A 19569-nucleotide genomic window follows, 5' to 3' on the forward strand; every position below is an offset into this window, starting at 1 on the left:
GACTTTGGCACTCCAGCATTCCCAACAATTTAAACTCTATCCCAACCATTATAGACTACTTTGTGCCGAAAACTGCCTTCTGTGGGACTTTCAGCACCTTCATCCCCTCAAGATTGGATTGGGAAGCTAACCAGATGAGGCTGTGTACCGGTTATTTGGTTTATAGAGAACCTCGGTTAGCTAAGAAATCGATGGGCAGATACTTCCTCTTGTAAGGTAGTGAAATCCTTCTGGTCAGAAATTAATGGCAGGCACTCTATCGAAATCGTTGTCAATCAGCGATTACGTTAGTTACTTGTTCACAAATATTACAATGCCGAATACGAATCAAGTAGTACGATCGCCTATTTTATAACCCGAAACCCCTTTTTTTCTACGTGACGAGTCTTACGATCACGGATGTTACGGTTATATGCTGAATGTCTGATATTTTCTAGGGCTGAATACGCGCAGAGAAGTCGGCTATCATTTCTTTCCTACTCTCTTGATGGCAGCTCCTATCATCGTTGAAGGTTAATGTAGTGCGCAAGCTCGTCAGCTGCTAATGCGAATATTCGTGATATCACTTGGGTCTTGTAAATTTACTGTATAAACTGGACTCAAAATGTTCCTTAGGATGCCCAGGTTTCTGAGTATTCAATAGACACTTTGCTCAGCATTTCGTTTCTCTCCACGCTCTTCCAAACATAGGTCCTGATCGGATGCCAGATGCCGAAAGTGGACAGAGACAAGTTGAAGACGAGCGCAAGGTAACTTGATCCCTCATTGCCAAGGTTCGGCATGGTTTAGCAAGTTTGATGGCTTGTTCAACCTCTTCGGCGTTGATGGTATTGAAAGAAGCACTGTGTATATATGCGCGTCTGTTGGCCTTCAATTCTGGAATTTTCGCCAAAATCGAAGGTTATTATGCCATAGTGCTTTGTCGGTTTTGAGCGGAACTTTACGGACCATAGCATATTAGCACCGACGTAGAAGTTACAGCTCTTTAGATTTTCTTCTATATCATCTGCTTGTGTTTATCCGTAAGCTGTCTGGATTTATGTCCTTGATTAACCGGTCGTACACATCTTGCGGTCTCACAAGGTCACGCTCTCTCGCCAAGATTGGAAAATATGACCGGATTTCTCGAATTCTTTCATAATAAAGCGATGCTGGGAGGACAGCAAAAAGATTACCTGTCAATACTTTAAAGCCGGCCCACTTTGCTTTTTATAGTGATTCGGCAGATTGCTAGACAGAATGAGATCCGCCAACATAATACCCCGGAAATACTCCAGACAATAATGTATATGGGAACGATTTTCTGTCGTACCTTGTAAACTTTACTTCAACGACAAACCAGTTTCAGCATCTTTAATTAAATCATTTCACTTAGAACAAAGACAGATTTTTTATTTTGTTTGAGACATTGATCTCAATAGCCGCTTTAATGTAGAAAGCTTTACTTACCATTTATTTCATTTAAGTATTTGAAAACTATGAAAGAAAACCTCTTTTGTTTGTTTATTTAAATTAATACATATAGGTTTCATTAAATGTCTCTTAATAGCCGTGGTTTTTTACATGTATATACAACTGCATTCGCTGGTATAAAAAACGCTTATCATCACTTATGCCCGGTTTTTCAGTCCGAGTTTAAACAACAGTTTAAGTTGAATAGAGTTTAACCCAGCAACTTTGGCCGCTTCAGCTTTGGTGGCGATGAATCGCGACACAGAGAGTATCGGTCATAGAAGTGGAGAACAAAGTAGAGATAAAATGGACGGGCACATTTCAACACATTTCAGTTGCAACTGAGTATAAAATATACTGAAATTTAGCAGTACTGCTTTTGTGCGCAAAAATTTCAATTAAGGTTTAAGGGCATATGTATATACAAAATAAAAATTTATTGAAAAACTAAGTCTTACTTTTTTTATTAAAAAGAATTAAAAAGCAAGTTTTATACTTTGTTTTTTGTCAATTTTTTTATATTTTTTTTTACTAAAAAATAGATGTGTATTAAATTTTAAATTTAGCCAAAATATTTGCTTGCTTCAGAAACAAGTTGATCAAAAAATGCAATCCATTCGCACTGGTCATTTTACGAATTCACAAGAAATTGGTTGAACAAATGAGCAATGTAAATGCAGCATAAGGAAATTTTTTCTAAACCAGTTCTATGATATTTTTTTTAATTTATTTTGTTTTAATTTTCACTGAAGAAAAGCTTTTACATTTTTAATTTAAATAATGGAAGAGTCTTTTTTTAATTTTTATAACTTACCCAAAAATAAGGTCAAATTTCATATTTTTTCCAAAGATTATAAAATTTTTTAATCAATTCCAGTTATAACAGAAAACGTTCTTAGCAATTAATTCGCTCTTTTACATTGGTCGATTTTTTTAAATATTTAAAGAAATTAAATGACACAAGAAAGGAAAGAAAGAATTAAATCTATACCTGACTAATCGAGTTCTAAGTTTTGTTTTAGTTTTTTATTTGTATTGTTTTTTTTTTTTTTTTCAAATTAAAAAAAATTTCGTTGCTTCTTTTAGGTGCTTTAAAACAAAATTATGCTTGGTTTCACTATGTCAAATTAGACCACAAACTCGGTCATATAAATGAAGTCGGCTTTTGATACAACGTCAAATGCGTTTGCGGTACGTTTTGACTACAAAGTCACAAATAAATTGATCAATTGTTGTAAAGGACAACTGCCCAATGGTATAGCAAATTTGACAGTCAAAGTTCATTTGCTAATATGTTGGCAATTTATTTTCGTTTGCAAACAGGCGTCACATCAATAAATAATACCAAAGCGTGTGAAACAACGGAAAATAATGGAATGAGTTGTCAAATAGAACAACACTAAATTTTAGTTTGGGTTTTGACCACGCACTGCTTTATCGACTTCGTGTCAGTAATGTGACATAATGGAAACACTTTTGACCCCAACTGAGCAGCGAGTCTGTTTGAGGCAGTTTTTGATGTCACTCATTTTGACCTAATAAAAACCAAGCCTTAGGTATTATACTCAGCCAGCATACTATATAGCTACAATTCATTGCTTATATTACAAACAAAGAACTCTTACAAACTATTAACAAATAACTATCAATAATTTTCCTTATATTTCTAATGTTATTCTCTCATTCATTTCGTGCCATTTTTCTCCTGCGCTTCCGCCGCAAGTTCACGTATCATACGACACATTAATTCACCACAAATCCATGATTCGCATCCTCTTCGCTGCTATCATAATCGGTAGCACATTTATTTGTTATTAAACTAAAAGCGAACACTGTCAAATCACAATGACGCGCTGTAATAACTTCGTGCACCGTCGACATACCCACAGCATCCACGCCCATAATACGTAACAGTTTCAATCGGCTACCGTCTCATAATTTGGAACACCCAAACACGTATAAACACCTTCGTGCACATCATTCTCTATGCCCATATCACGTACCACTTTACGCGCCTTAAGCCCCCATTAGTGATACTTAGCATAGACTTGACTTGACTTGGCGTAAACTTGGCAACTTAGCCGCGATTATACTCCACTTGGCGCATAAAATCTGGCATCATAATCAGCGTTGAAATTTATTTTTAAATAAATGTCAATTTGTGTGACAAAATGTCAAAATGAAATGGAAACAAACAAATGGCATCTCAAAATGTAAACGTCACTTAGAACTTACATAGAAAATCAAAATTCAACAGACTTCTAAGTCAAGTTAAGTTTTGAGTAATCAATAACATGCAATGTTCATTTAACAGAACTGTAAGTGACAGTTCGAAAGCCAAGTCAAGTCTATGCTAAGTATCAGTAATGGAGCCTTTACGTACCAAATGACGATCGTATGCATTGGTCATGGGTGGAAAACGTGGTCCAAAACGTGGATCATTCGGTCCTTGTAACGGTGAATTACCAGCAAAACCCATAATATTTATATGATCACGTACAATCATAATATCACCAACTTTATATTCGGGATTTAAACCACCAGCAGCATTTGTAGCAAATAAATATTTAATACCAACTAATTTCATGACACGCACAGGCATTGGACATTTAGCCAATGGATATCCTTCATAATAGTGAAAACGTCCTTGCATTGCCACCACAGGCATATCTTCTAAATAACCAAAAATCATACGACCAACATGACCCTCCACTGTGGACACGGGAAAATTTGGTATACCCCTGCAAAAATCGTTGGATCATGTGGTCCACTGGAGTACTTACCATTATACTCCACTGTAATGCAGCAATGGACCAACTCATGTTTCTACACGAACACATTGTAAGCCGATCATTGCTCGTTTTTAACGATTGTAAACACTATACGATGTTTATCGGACTGTGGGTACTACATGGATTACTCTGATGTAATGCGGAGCTGGAGTATATGGTCCAGTCCTAGGACATCGCAATGTTAATTGGACCATATTTTTTGTATGAATTGTGGTTAATTTTGGAGTACTCGGTTGGTCCATAGCGAGTACTCCATACATGCATACATGGAGTACTCGCGATTTTTGCAGGGACTCTCGTATTCGAATGCTTCTGCATCGGTAATGTGATCGGTTAATGAGTTGAGACCCGAACCACAAATGATGCCGATCTTGGGCCGTATGCTGGTGCGTTCTAAAAAGAAATCAGCGATCTCTTTAATTAGCTCATAGGAGTAACTGGAAAGAGAAGAGGAAAAGTAGCAAAATTAATATATTTAAGTATGTCATTTGTGTATATTTTAAATGTAAAACAAGAAATAAGCAAATTAACCTTAATTTACTACTCGCAGTCTTAGTTTGATGAGAACAAAACATTGTCGCAATGAAATTTCGATGCAATGGTGAAGGTGTGATGTAATGGCGCAAGTAAACATTTTCAACAACAAATTTATGTAGTACATTTACTTTGTATTTATAACCCAACTTTAAAAATACCTCAATAAACAAATAATATTTTTTTCCGCCAGTCATTACCATAAGAAACCTATGATTTCATCTTTAGCAGAAGATGTTTTGATGTTTTAGAAAATTCACTATCACAAAAACAAATTGTTTTCTTATCAATTTAATTGCATACGTGTTTTTGATATAGTACAAACTAGCTACTAATGATGTGCAATGTCAAATACTAAAAAAATTCGGTTCTGTCGCGATCCGGTGCCCGTTGTGGCAAACAACATGACGCAATTTGGTGCAATCTAATTTTCAAAGTATTTTAAGATTTTAAATCTACTTTCAATTGACTTGTTTAAGATCTTTACTTCAGCACACACGGAACTGATGTCACAGCCAGAGTGACGTGCATAGTTGTTTTCCTATAATTCAAGTTTCGGGTATTGTATTCTGAGAAGAACGCGGTCAACGTGCATTTATCGCCTAAGATTTGTCCAACTCTTTGTGAACGAGACTGGGGGCCTTTTTATGCTCTTCTGGTTCAAACGGCTGAGTTTTCGTTTGCAAAATCTATTCGTAGATGCCCCCTTTTACCAAGGTTCTTGGGAATTTAACAGAAACTGTTTGTTCAATTTCATTGCTCTTCTTTATATACCTGCTTTATTATGTATCCCAACAAACACTGCAGTTAGATGAAGATTAGAAGACGATTACTTAACTACGCTTGTTCTCGAATCTCTAATGTTAGAGGATGATTCAAGAAACATTGTGCAAACATGGCGTTCTCAAATAAAACGGGACCTAATTATCAAAACGAGATAAACTATAGTTCTCCAATCGAAATCTAACGTATTTCTCTAATGGGATCCTAATGTGCAGGGCTGCTCAAAAATTTTCATATTGAAGTGCGAATACAATACATATACAAAATTATATATACACTGTAACTTTTTTAAATTGAAAAAAAAAAAAACAAAGACAAATTATTTTAAAGGTTTAAAGAATTTTGATGGTCCCTTTAATGAATAAATGAAATTTTCTCAGTACTACAATATTTTTGAAAATTTTTTTGTTGTCAATTAGTGAAAATTTGAATATCATACCGATTTGCCTTGGCTTCATATGGAAGTGCTTTTTCTTTGCGCTTTCATGTGAAATTCAGGCGCTTTCGTATGAATCGAATTTAAAGCTTAGGGCACATGGTAGTGCTATGCAATTCTTTTTTAAACGGTTTTATTTAGCTTGACATGACAGGCCAGCCCGCCGGCCGACACGAATTTTGTAATTAAAATTACTGCAACTTCCCGATAAGCTACAAGCTTCAAACTTGGAATGTAGTTCAGAACCCGATGACAATGCAATAATAAGAAAAACCTCCAATAGGTGGCGCATGGATCGAAATATTTCAAAAAATCGTAATTGTGGTCCGATTTGACTCATATTCGGAACACATAATACTTACATGAATAGAAAGTGACCTATGAAAAAAATCGGCGCCAGGTGGCGCAAGAATCGAGATATTAAAAAATTCGTATTTGTGGTCTGATTTGGCTCATATTTGGAACAAATATTACATACAGTGCGGCAGATGTGACATCAAAATACTTTGGAGTTCGAGGAGGGACAAGCATACGTGGCACAGAGTCGAATAAAATATTTGGAAGGATTATGTATTAAGGACTTAGATTGTAAAAAATTGTCAGGAAAGATTCCTTCTAACAATGAGGCACTATAAGAACTAAATAGAATGAGAAATAATAGGGAATTAAATAAAGACTAAAAACTTGAAAAAAACTAATTTAAAAAAAAAATTTTGGTAATTATGTGTTGAAGTTATGCATGTTTGTAAGGCGGTTTCAGAGAAACTTGGTATTGTTGCTCTTTTTGTTCTATCTGGTTCTACAATACCAAGTTTCTCTGAAACCTCCTTACAAATATGCATAACTTCAACACATAATTACATACGAAGTATGTGATGTGTAGAAGAATATAGGCAAAAGAAGGCAATTGGGAAAAACTTTACAGCAACTAAGGCATGACGTAGCTGAATGCGTTTGTAACCATTTCAACTATCGTAGGAGTGCGGGTTCAACTCCCACTCCCGGGAGAAAAGGCTTTGAAGAGATTTACAAGGTATACTCGAAACACTTGTCGCCTTGTCCGTCCTGATGTCACGTTGTTTAAATTTTTCCCAATTAATTAAATAAATTATAAAATTAAAAAATTGCTTGAAATAAATGTTTTCGAACATTTAAAAGCAATACGGGCAATCCCCGGTTAACCCATACGAAAACACAATATATTTTGTGGTATTATAATTTGATCGACGATCAAGTATATTCATTTGTTCCTGAGGATGGTTTCAGATTGAAACCGAAATATCGACCAATTATATAAATTATACGTAATACTGTCACGAATTTTCTGCAATTCCCCTTATTTACAATCTTCTGCTAACGTTCGTATCGCTAAACTGTTGAATAAATAACTCCAATATTGAATAATGGAAAAATGGCCTTTATTAAAGTACTTCACAATACCACTTATACTTTGTAACTAGCTGGCTTAATAACCAAACTGACTGATAGCTTAAATAAAACTGATCTATTGCCCAACAGGTAGCGTGCTTATCTGAAACTGCCTCCAGCGCCTCTACCGCTGGTGCTTTTATACTCTGTGATTTTCTCGTGGCATCTTCTAGGCGCATCCGGAATTTACTTAGTTACCGCCATATAATTATAACTACAGATGCACGTATATAGCTTCTCATATGCGTGTATTTGTGAGCGACACTTCCACAATTACAATTGAATACTTTTGGGAGCATCTCAGATAAGATATCTACATGTGTGTGTGCATCTCTTCTCTGCTGCGTGTACGTACATATGTGTAGACATAATGATTTATTCGTTTACGTACATACAAGTGTAGCGGCTTGCTTCATTGTTGTTGTGGATTTATTTACTTAGTATCAGATTAGTGATGGGAGTATCACTTATAAAAAAAATAAATGTAAGACGCGATAACCTCCGAAGAGATCTAAGGCCGAGCTTCTCTTCCAATTTGCGTCGTGCTCCTCTTGATTTTCCCTACAAATTGGCCGGACGGGACCTACATGATTTTATGCCGACTCCGAACGGCATCTGCAAGGCAGATGAGTTTTCACTGAGAGCTTTTCATGGCAGAGGTACACCCGGAGCGCTTGCCAAACACTGCCGATGGGCGACCCCGCTTAGAAAAATTTCCTTCTAATTGAAAAACCTTATTTCTAAAATTTTTTATTTTGCTTTGCCCGGGGGTTTGAACCCAGGGCATCCGCCGTGGTAGGCGGAGCACGCCACCATCACACCACTTAGTGTCACTAATATTCGTCACACTGCCCTCCACCTAGGTCTGATCGTCCCGATCAGACAAATCTCCCGATCTAAACGCTGCTAGCATGTCCAAATGTACCACCCTTCTACTTCGTGGTTTCCCAATGGTTTGCGGTAGATGGTGTCACTGATCTTCTTCACAACTTTGTACGGGCCTTCCCAACTGCGCCGAAATTTGTATGGAACACCTTTCCGCCGGTGAGGGTTGTATAGCAGTACAAGATCTCCCTCCAAGAAACCTTCCGAATTAAAGTTTTTGTAATGCCAGTGTTTGATCTTACTACTCATTACCCTGGGCCGTTCCCTCACACTCTGTTGTTTGGACAATGAACTACTTCGTGGAGCTAGCGCTTGACAGATTGGCTTCGCATAATCAGTATCGTTCCCAGTTGCACAACAGTAGTGCACTCCTTCTTGAAACTACCCTCGCATTTTTTCTGGGAAATTCGTTGCTTCTATTTTGTGTGTCCATTTTGTCAATGCCAGTGTTTCTCTCGCAGGTACTTTTGATTTTGCTTTATTTGGCCCATTCGATCTATCAACCTTTGCCTTTGACTTTCGTGGTCTTTGTCTCCACCAGTACTCGATTACTACTGAACCCTTTCTGCAAACTGAAGTTAAGTGGTATATCCTGGTTCTTATAACGCATCACCCTTCTCTGCATATCGATCTTGATGCCATGGTCAACCAAGAAGTCCACTCCCAATATGACTTCATCAACGATCTCCGCTACAACGAATTTGTGTAGAACTGTGACCTTCCCAATCAACAGTTCACATACCACTTCTCCCTGGACTTGGTTATACTCGCCAGTAACCGTACGCAACTTTGCTCCAGGTAACGGTTTTACTCTCCTGTTGACCAAGTCAGATCGGATTAAGGAATGAGATGCGCCCGTATCTACAGTCAGAACACGTGCTTTGCTATCCACATTCCCACTGATGGTAAGACTGCTCGATTTTCTACCAATTTGCGACACAGATATCCCAGGACATTCAATAGCTGGAGCTAGCTCTCGATCTCTACATCTTACTCGCTCTCGCTCATCCCCTCCAGCTTTGTTATTAAGACCACCCATGCTGTTGAAACCACTAGGATCAAGATCGCAATGACGTGCAATGTGACCGGGCTTCCCGCATTTGAAGCATTTGATAACTCTTTCACTCCGCTTTTGCTATCCTTTCAGCGCCTCCAATAATGCGTCTACCCACTCTGGCCTTTCTACTTCCACACGGCGTACTTTGAAAACTGGCTTACACAGAAGCGACGCTGTTTCATGAATCAGAGCTTGTGAAACCGTTTCTGCGAATGTTGGCTTTGGGTTTGCGTATGTAGCTCGCTTTGTTTCGACGTCCAGTATGCCATTTATAAAGCTCTGAATCTTTGCCCTTTCAGTGTATTCCACGGGTGCGTCCGCATTCGCTAAATATGCCAGCCTTTCAACATCCGACGCAAGCTCCAGCAAAGTCTCCTTAGCTTTTTGGTAGCGGTTTTGCAACTCTATTTGGTGTATCTGCTTCCTGTGTGTGGCTTCCGTGTCGCCTCTCTAGAGCGCTCATCAATGTTTCGTAGTTGTTCCGCTCTCCCTCAGGAATAGTCTGTAGGATTTCAGCAGCAGATCCTTTCAATGCCACGAATGGTGCAGCAACTTTATCATCAGCACTCCAGTTGTTCACTGCTGCGGTCTTCTCAAAATGAATCTTAAAGACCTGGAAAGGAACAGAACCGTCAAAGGATGGTGTCTTTACCTTTCGATTGCTTGCTGAAACAGCTGAGCGATTTAGTTGTAACTGCTCCATACGACCTTTCAAATCATCGACTTCTGCCTGAAATTGAGCGATTTTTGCATCCTGTGCTTCCAGTTTTGATGATACCCTTGCTTCCTGTTCTGACAGTTGCGAAGATATGCGAGATTCTTGTGCTTTCAACTGCTCAGCCATATATGTCTTCTGTTCTGCTAACTGTGTTTCCATCTTAGATGTTATACGTGTCTCCTGTGACTCCAGTTGGGATGCTACACTTATCTTTTGTTCTTCCAGTTGAGATGCCAGTTGAGATGTTATATCTGTCATTTTGAGATGACATTTGCGATGACATTTCTGATATTCGTTCCTCTTGTGCTTCAATCTTTGCTGTTATACGGTTCTCCTGCGATTCCAGCTGAGTTTCCATATTGGATGTAATCTGTGTCGACATTTCTGATATTTGCGACGACATTGATGTAACTGTCAATATTTGCGCATCATGTTCAAGTCTGTGCTCGTAACTGTCTGCGATGTTTCGTTTTTTTCTTCAATTTTCGTTGTTGTCTCGTCCCGATCAGGATAAAAGACATACTCGTCCACATCAATTCCTTGCGACTCCATTACCTCTCGTAGCCGTGCTTGAAATTCCATCTTATTGCCGGTTGTATTCAATCCACGGTTCTCCAACTCCTTTTTCAGTTGCTGTATCCCCAATTCACTCAACTTTGCCATGTCCAAGTTGTATTCCCATTATTCGGAATTTATTCAACAATTCCTCTTCTGACACCAATTGTAACGAATTTACTGCAATTCCCCTTATTTGCAATCTTCTGCTAACTTTCGTATCGCTAAACTGTTGAATAAATAACTCCAATATTGAATAGTGGAAAAATGGCCTTTATTAAAGTGCTTCACAATAACACTTATACTTTGCAACTAGCTTGCTTAATAACTAAACTGACTGATAGCTTAAATGAAACTGTTCTATTGCCCGACAGGTAGCGTGCTTAACTGAAACTGCCTCTAGCGCCTCTACCGCTGGTGATTTTGTACTCTGTAATTTCCTCGTGGCATCTTCTAGGCGCTACAAGAATTTACTTAGTTACCGCCATATAATTATAACTACAGATGCACGTATATAGCTTCTCATATGCGTGTATTTGTGAGCGACACTTCCACAATTACAATTGCATACTTTTGGGAGCATTTCAGATAACATATCTGCATGTGTTTGTGCATCTCTTCTCTGCTGCGTGTATGTACATATGTGTAGACATAATGATTTATTCGTTTACGTACATACAAGTGTAGCAGCTAGCTTCATTGTTGTTGTGGCTCTATTTACTTAGTGTCAGATTAGTGATGGGAGTATCACTTAGTGTCACTAATATTCGTCACAGTACTATAAAATATATGGTGTTTTATTTATCCTTGCGGCCTTGAGCTCAATAATTAACCAGAATTGAGTTTGCGAGTTCTCTATCATTTTCGACTCGATTACTAGTGCAGTTTTCTAAAAATTTTCTCAAGTCGATATTATACTACTTATTTAAGGTATGATAGGATGGTCTAACATCATAAGAAGACATATCATGATAGTCCTAAGCGTGGTGTTTAAACATCTCTGTAGATTTTTCAAGTGTGCTTCTTTAAAGCTCTGCAACTATTATGGAGTCACACAAACAGCCGGCCAATTGCTTAATAATCAATCAGCTTTTCATTGCCTTTGCAAGGAAACTGGAAATACTAGGGAGCACACTTCCTACACCTACCGAATAAACTCAGTTCAAAGCCAGGTACTAACTTTTTGTTTTTTGTTTGGTGCTGATACCATGCAGGATCAAATCAATGAATGTGTTGGTAGCCTCACGTAAGTCAATGTGTTCAATGAAATTTGTGTGTGTGTTAAGTTAATGAATGTAGTGCTGGTAATTTGGCCCTGTTAACCAGATAAAGTCTGTGCTCATAAGCAATAGTCATCGAAGTCATAGAGAAGATGAGAGGACTTCCTGGTATTGCCATAAAATTGATTTCCTTGAGACTAAGGCTTTTGGCGCTCCCAACGAAAGTTAGTACGTTTCAAATTCCCATCGAAAAACAGAGCATTTCGTGTTTGCATGGAAGGCAGGCGTGATTCAATTGTCTTAGTTTCCGGCGCGAAAAAGCGAAATATGCTAGTTTTTCACGCGAATTACGAAACCTGTTAGTATTCCATGCGAAAAATTAAATGTTTTAGTCTTACATGGGACCGAATATCTGCAAAAATTAATATCAATGAAATGAATGTCGACTTGCATGTAAATGGATTTTGTGGTATCCATATTAAGCCAAGAATTTTTGTGGCAGAGTCGTCTAGTGGGAGTGGTGTAGATATATTTTCGCTTGAACGTAGCTTTTCTATTAATGCAATATTGTTGGAATGCCACTTTGCGAGTTGGAAACCGCCCGCGTGACACAAATCTTTCAACTGGAGCGCCCTTTCTTGGAGCTCCGAAATAGAATCTGCGCCGCCAAAAATGTCATCAACATACCGACCTTGAATTAGTGATGAAACCGCCAAAGGGAATTTGTGTCCCTCATCTTCAACTAGTTGTAAGAGAGCTCGCACTGCCAAATAAGGTGCTGCTTTGGTACCATACGTCACTGTGGTAAGTTGATAAGGAACCTCTACATAATCTTCGTTAAGCCATAAAATGCGTTGAAGATTCCAATCATCTGGGTGTACTTTGATCTGCCGATACATTTTGGTGATGTCTGTTGCAAAGATGTAGCGATGTTGACGTATCCAGATCAGAACGTCCGTAATATTAAGCAAGAGATTTGGGCCGGTATATATGATGTCATTGAGTGAAAGCCCAGATGATGTATGGCTGGAACCGTTGAACACAACTCTTAACTTAGTAGTTGTGCTCTCTGGTTTCAGCACACCATGGTGAGGCAAATAATAATGCGGAAGTTCCGACACTGATGAATGAGGTGATTTCACCATGTGACCAAGGTGCTCATATTCATTCATGAAATTGGTGTAAAGTCGAGAGTAATCTTCATCCGTTTTTAACTTTCTGACGGTCCGTTGTAGGCACAGTTGGGCAAGGTGAAGGGATTCGCCCAAATTTGTTGACGGAAACTTTAATGGCAATCTTACAACATACCTACTTTTTTCATCTCTGCAATGAGCTTTTACAAAATGTGCTTCAAATTCGTCTTCATCGGGTGTTGTTGTTTGAGGGACGTCTGACGGTATTTCCTCCTGGAGCCAAAACTTTGTTATTAATGTCTGAAGCTCTTCATTTTGGGCATTCGTTTCTACATGATGAACACGGAATGTTTTAGAGTTTGTAGATGAGACAGGACCCAACACCAACCATCCAAAGATTGACAGTTGAGCTATTGGAGTAGTTGTGGAATGCCGAATGATGTTGGGTTTGATTATTTGACCGTAATAATCAGCTCCAATTATGAGGTCAATGGCTCTGGATACTCTGAAGTTTGGGTCAGCTAACTGTAAATTGTTTAGATGGCTCCATTGGAGGTGAGAGAGAGGAACGTCTGCAGGTGGTATACAGTTGGATATTTTTTGTATGATATGAGCTTTAATCTCGATGTCTGTACTTCCATATAATGACGAAAGAACGTTTGAAACGAAACCTTTAGTTTGTAGTGCCTTTTGCCCCCCAATGCCCACAACTGTAACGTGAGAATGTTGTCGTTGAAGGTGAAGCTGATTCACCATTCTCTCCGTGATAAAAGATAGCTGAGAGCCTGTATCAATGAGCAATCGGACTGTATTAATTGTGATTGACGTTTTCACGAAAGCTAATGCAGTGGCAAGCAATGTAAATTGATCTGATGAATTCACAACCCTTGACTGTGAAGGTGTTGACGTATGCGCTGCCATGGCATCCTCTTTCTGTGGAGGTGATTTTATGCATGTGGTAACTGAGACATCCTTGGTTAAAGAGTATTCTTCTTTGTTATGATGAGCGTATAGTCATTGTTGTGACTGGCCGTATGTTGAGGTCGAAGCTGATATGGGCCGTGAAGGGTCATGTAACATGGAATGATGCTTACCATTGCACTCCTTGCATAGGTGTACTGATCTGCATGATCGAGCTGAGTGTGGTCCAAGGCAATTATAACACAATGACTTGGCAATAACCACCTGCTTTCGTGCCCCCTTATCTAAAGCTCGAAATTTGGGGCACATGACAATGAAGTGATTCTCTTTACATGTCACAAGCCCGTTGTTTTTGCTGAGAAAGTTGTTGCGTCACTGGTTGAATTCTGGCCACTTCGCATATTCTCCATTAAACTTTTGTAGTTCCATATCGGGAAGTTTGGTAAACCTTGTGTCACCGAGAACAACACGCGCTGTCGACGATGACGAGACCGTTGTTGGTGTAAGAATTTCTCGCAAACGCCCCAATTTAAGCTTTGCTGTCATGTATGATTTGCATTCTATTGTCTGATAACTTTTAGTGAAGTGTTCATGATTTGCCATACTAATTGGCCAAGTAACCTCAGCTATTGAGTGGTCCTTTATAAACGCTTTGTGCAACTCATCTAATTGTGTGACCCACACTTGCACATCACTCAAAGTGATGTCTTCAGTCTCATTTGGAATCTGATCTATGAGTTCACGCATCGAATCAAGTCTCGACCGCTGTGACACAACTTTGAACAGGAGCTCTGATGGCAGTTGATTGCGAGGTGAAGTTGACCTTGTGCTGACGCCGCTACCAGGGTTAGTGATAGTTATGGAAGGGGCAGTGTTTCGTCTCGGTTTTTGTGATGATGTAGATTTGCCCTTGGAATTTTCATCCGTAACTTCCTCGTTGTCACTCACTATTGACAAAACTTATGTCAAAATCGAGGATTAATTAACTGTATTAATAGACCCGCTGATCCGTTTTGATGGACCAAATTTTGTTGAAAATTAAGATAAGTAAAACAATGCTTTCTTACTGTAGCAAAAGAAAAACTTTAATGACTGCCCGTTAGACAATATAAGAATGCCTAACCGTTTTCTCTATGTATATATTTTTCCATCACCTGATTATGTCTTATATTATATGAAGGACAATGATTACATAGGTACATTGGTATGTAGGTATGTACATACATAACAAATCGCGAGAGTAATTCAGTTGTTGAGAAGATATGTAGGTATGACATTCCAAGAATGGTAGAAAGACGCAATAGGAAACAACTGTGATGCCAGATTTGTAAGGCGCTTTTCAAGTTACGATGAATTCTCAACAAATGTAAAATTCAAATTATTTGATAAATGAAATAATAATAGGGGGACTCATGATAGCATATAAACTTATAAGGTGTAAAATTATATCCATTTACACACGCGGTTATATGAACGCACCTAGTAATACTCTTGTTAACTTGATTGTTTTTCAGCTGTATTATTTCCAAAAAAATTTTTTTGATTGTTATACAAATTAAAAAATACCAAGATTAAGTGAAAAATCAAAACTAAAACGCCTGTACTTGCTGATGTTGGAGATTTTTGATGAAAATGCCGTCTGTAATGTCTGCAAGGTTGCATTCCTTTGAGTTTACCGCGTTTACACAATGAAATGTGCGCGTAAATTTATACAAATTGTGTAAATGATTTTTCATACAAAATTTGACAGCTCGTGCGTAAACTAGATAAATTTATACGTTTACACACTTTATAAGGCATTTATACGGTTACATGAGTCCCCCTAATGTGTTTTTCACATTTTAAAATGTGAAACACATTAGTGGTTTTTCCGTGTAGATATGACTTTTTATACTCAGTTGAGCAGAGCTCACAGAGTATATTAACTTTGATTGAATAACGGTTGGTTGTACAGGTATAAAGGAATCGAGATAGATATAGACTTTCATATATCAAAATCATCAGTATCGAAAAAAAATTCGATTGAGCCATGTCCGTCCGTCCGTCCGTCTGTCCGTTAACACGATAACTTGAGTAAATTTTGAGGTATCTTGATGAAATTTGGTACGTAGGTTCCTGGGCACTCATCTCAGATCGCTATTTAAAATGAACGATATCGGACAATAACCACGCCCACTTTTTCGATATCGAAAATTTCGAAAAATCGAAAAAGTGCGATAATTCATTACCAAATACGCATTAAGCGATGAAACTAGGTGAGTTGAGCTTATGACGCAGAATAGAAAACTAGTAAAATTTTGGACCGCCCACTTTTAAATGAAGGTAATTTAGAAGTTTTGCAAGCTGTAATTTGGCAGTCGTTGAAGATATCATGATGAAATTTGGCAGGAACGTTACTCTTATTACTTTATGTATGCTTAATAAAAATTAGCAAAATCGGAGAACGACCATGCCCACTTTTTAAAATTTTTTTTTTTTAAATTCAAATTTTAAAAGAAAAGTTAATATCTTTACAGCATATAAGTAAATTATGCCAACATTCAACTCCAGCAATAATATGGTGCAAAAAAATACAAAAATAAAAGAAAATTTCAAAATGGGCGTGCCTTCGCCCTTTTTCATTTCATTTGTCTAGGATGCTTGTAATGCCATAAGTCGAACAAAAATTAACCAATCCTTGTGAAATTTGGTAGAGGATTAGCTTCTAGGACGATAACTATTTTCTGTGAAAAAGGGCGAAATCGGTTGAAGCCACGCCCAGTTTTCATATACAGTCGACCGTATGTCCTTCCGCTCGGCCGTTAACACGATAACTTGAGCAAAAATCGATATATCTTTACTAAACTCAGTTCACGTACTTATCTGAACTCAGTTTGTATTGGTATAAAAAATGGCCGAAATCCGACTATGACCACGCCCACTTTTTCGATATCGAAAATTACGAAAAATGAAAAAAATGCCATAATTATATACCAAATACGAAAAAATGGATGAAACATGGTAATTGTATTGGCCTATTGATGCAAAATATAACTTTAGAGAAAAACTTGGTAAAATGGGTGTGACACCTACCATATTAAGTGGAAGAAAATGAAAAAGTTTTGCAGGGCGGAATCAAAAGCCCTTGGAATCTTGGAAGGAATACTGTACGTGGTATTACATATATAAATAAACTAGCGGTACCCGACAGATGATGTTCTGGATCACCCTGGTCCACATTTTGGTAGATATCTCGAAAACGCCTTCACATATACAACTAAGGGCCACTCCCTTTTAAAACCCTCATTAATACATTTAATTTGATACCCATATCGTACAAACACATTCTAGAGTCACCCCTGGTCCACGTTTATGGCGATATCTCGAAAAGGCGTTCACATATAGAACTAAGGCCCACTCCTTTTTAAAATACTCATTAACACCTTTCATTTGATACCCATATCGTACAAACAAATTCTAGAGTCACCCCTGGTCCACCTTTATGTCGATATCTCGAAAAAGCGTCCACCTATAGAACTAAGGCCCACGCCTTTTTAAAATACTCATTAACACCTTTCATTTGATACTCATATCGTACAAAAAAATTCTAGAGTCACCCCTGGCCCACCTTTATGGCGATATCTCGAAAAGGCATCCACCTATAGAACCATGGCCCACTCCCTTTTAAAATACTCATTAACACCTTTCATTTGATACCCATATGGTATCTTGATGAAATTTGGTACGTAGGTTCCTGGGCACTCATCTCAGATCGCTATTTAAAATGAACGATATCGGACAATAACCACGCCCACTTTTTCGATATCGAAAATTTCGAAAAATCGAAAAAGTGCGATAATTCATTACCAAATACGCATTAAGCGATGAAACTTGGTAGGTGAGTTGAGCTTATGACGCAGAATAGAAAACTAGTAAAATTTTGGACCGCCCACTTTTAAATGAAGGTAATTTAGAAGTTTTGCAAGCTGTAATTTGGCAGTCGTTGAAGGTATCATGATGAAATTTGGCAGGAACGTTACTCTTATTACTTTATGTATGCTTAATAAAAATTAGCAAAATGGGAGAACGACCATGCCCACTTTTTAAAATTTTTTTTTTTTAAATTCAAATTTTAAAAGAAAAGTTAATATCTTTACAGCATATAAGTAAATTATGCCAACATTCAACTCCAGCAATAATATGGTGCAAAAAAAATACAAAAATAAAAGAAAATTTCAAAATGGGCGTGCCTTCGCCCTTTTTCATTTCATTTGTCTAGGATGCTTGTAATGCCATAAGTCGAACAAAAATTAACCAATCCTTGTGAAATTTGGTAGAGGATTAGCTTCTAGGACGATAACTATTTTCTGTGAAAAAGGGCGAAATCGGTTGAAGCCACGCCCAGTTTTCATATACAGTCGACCGTATGTCCTTCCGCTCGGCCGTTAACACGATAACTTGAGCAAAAATCGATATATCTTTACTAAACTCAGTTCACGTACTTATCTGAACTCAGTTTGTATTGGTATAAAAAATGGCCGAAATCCGACTATGACCACGCCCACTTTTTCGATATCGAAAATTACGAAAAATGAAAAAAATGCCATAATTATATACCAAATACGAAAAAATGGATGAAACATGGTAATTGTATTGGTCTATTGACGCAAAATATAACTTTAGAGAAAAACTTGGTAAAATGGGTGTGACACCTACCATATTAAGTAGAAGAAAATGAAAAAGTTTTGCAGGGCGAAATCAAAAGCCTTTGGAATCTTGGAAGGAATACTGTACGTGGTATTACATATATAAATAAACTAGCGGTACCCGACAGATGATGTTCTGGATCACCCTGGTCCACATTTTGGTAGATATCTCGAAAACGCCTTCACATATACAACTAAGGGCCACTCCCTTTTAAAACCCTCATTAATACATTTAATTTGATACCCATATCGTACAAACACATTCTAGAGTCACCCCTGGTCCACGTTTATGGCGATATCTCGAAAAGGCGTTCACATATAGAACTAAGGCCCACTCCTTTTTAAAATACTCATTAACACCTTTCATTTGATACCCATATCGTACAAACAAATTCTAGAGTCACCCCTGGTCCACCTTTATGTCGATATCTCGAAAAAGCGTCCACCTATAGAACTAAGGCCCACGCCTTTTTAAAATACTCATTAACACCTTTCATTTGATACTCATATCGTACAAAAAAATTCTAGAGTCACCCCTGGCCCACCTTTATGGCGATATCTCGAAAAGGCATCCACCTATAGAACCATGGCCCACTCCCTTTTAAAATACTCATTAACACCTTTCATTTGATACCCATATCGTATAAACAAATTCTAGAGTCACCCCTGGTCCACCTTTATGTCGATATCTCGAAAAGGCATCCACCTATAGAACTAAGGCCCACGCCCTTTTAAAATACTCATTAACACCTTTCATTTGATACCCATATCGTACAAACAAATTCTAGAGTCACCCCTGGTCCACATTTATGGCGATATCTCGAAAAGGCGTCCACCTATAGAACTAAGGCCCACACCCTTTTAAAATACTCATTAACACCTTTCATTTGATACCCATATCGTACACAAAAGTTCTTGAGTCACCCCTGGCCCACCTTTATGGCGATATCTCGAAAAGGCACCCACCTAT

At 38.0% G+C, this 19569-nt stretch overlaps 1 pseudogene; it reads right to left on the reverse strand.

Annotated features, from left to right (window-relative positions):
* Positions 1-1900: 1900 nt before the first annotated feature.
* The window catches only part of LOC137251893 (purine nucleoside phosphorylase-like), an 86671-nt pseudogene continuing 69002 nt past the window's right edge, over positions 1901-19569 (reverse strand).

The sequence above is a fragment of the Eurosta solidaginis genome, chromosome 5 (assembly GCF_040869045.1).
Source record: "Eurosta solidaginis isolate ZX-2024a chromosome 5, ASM4086904v1, whole genome shotgun sequence".
Classification (NCBI taxonomy): Eukaryota; Metazoa; Arthropoda; class Insecta; order Diptera; family Tephritidae; genus Eurosta; species Eurosta solidaginis.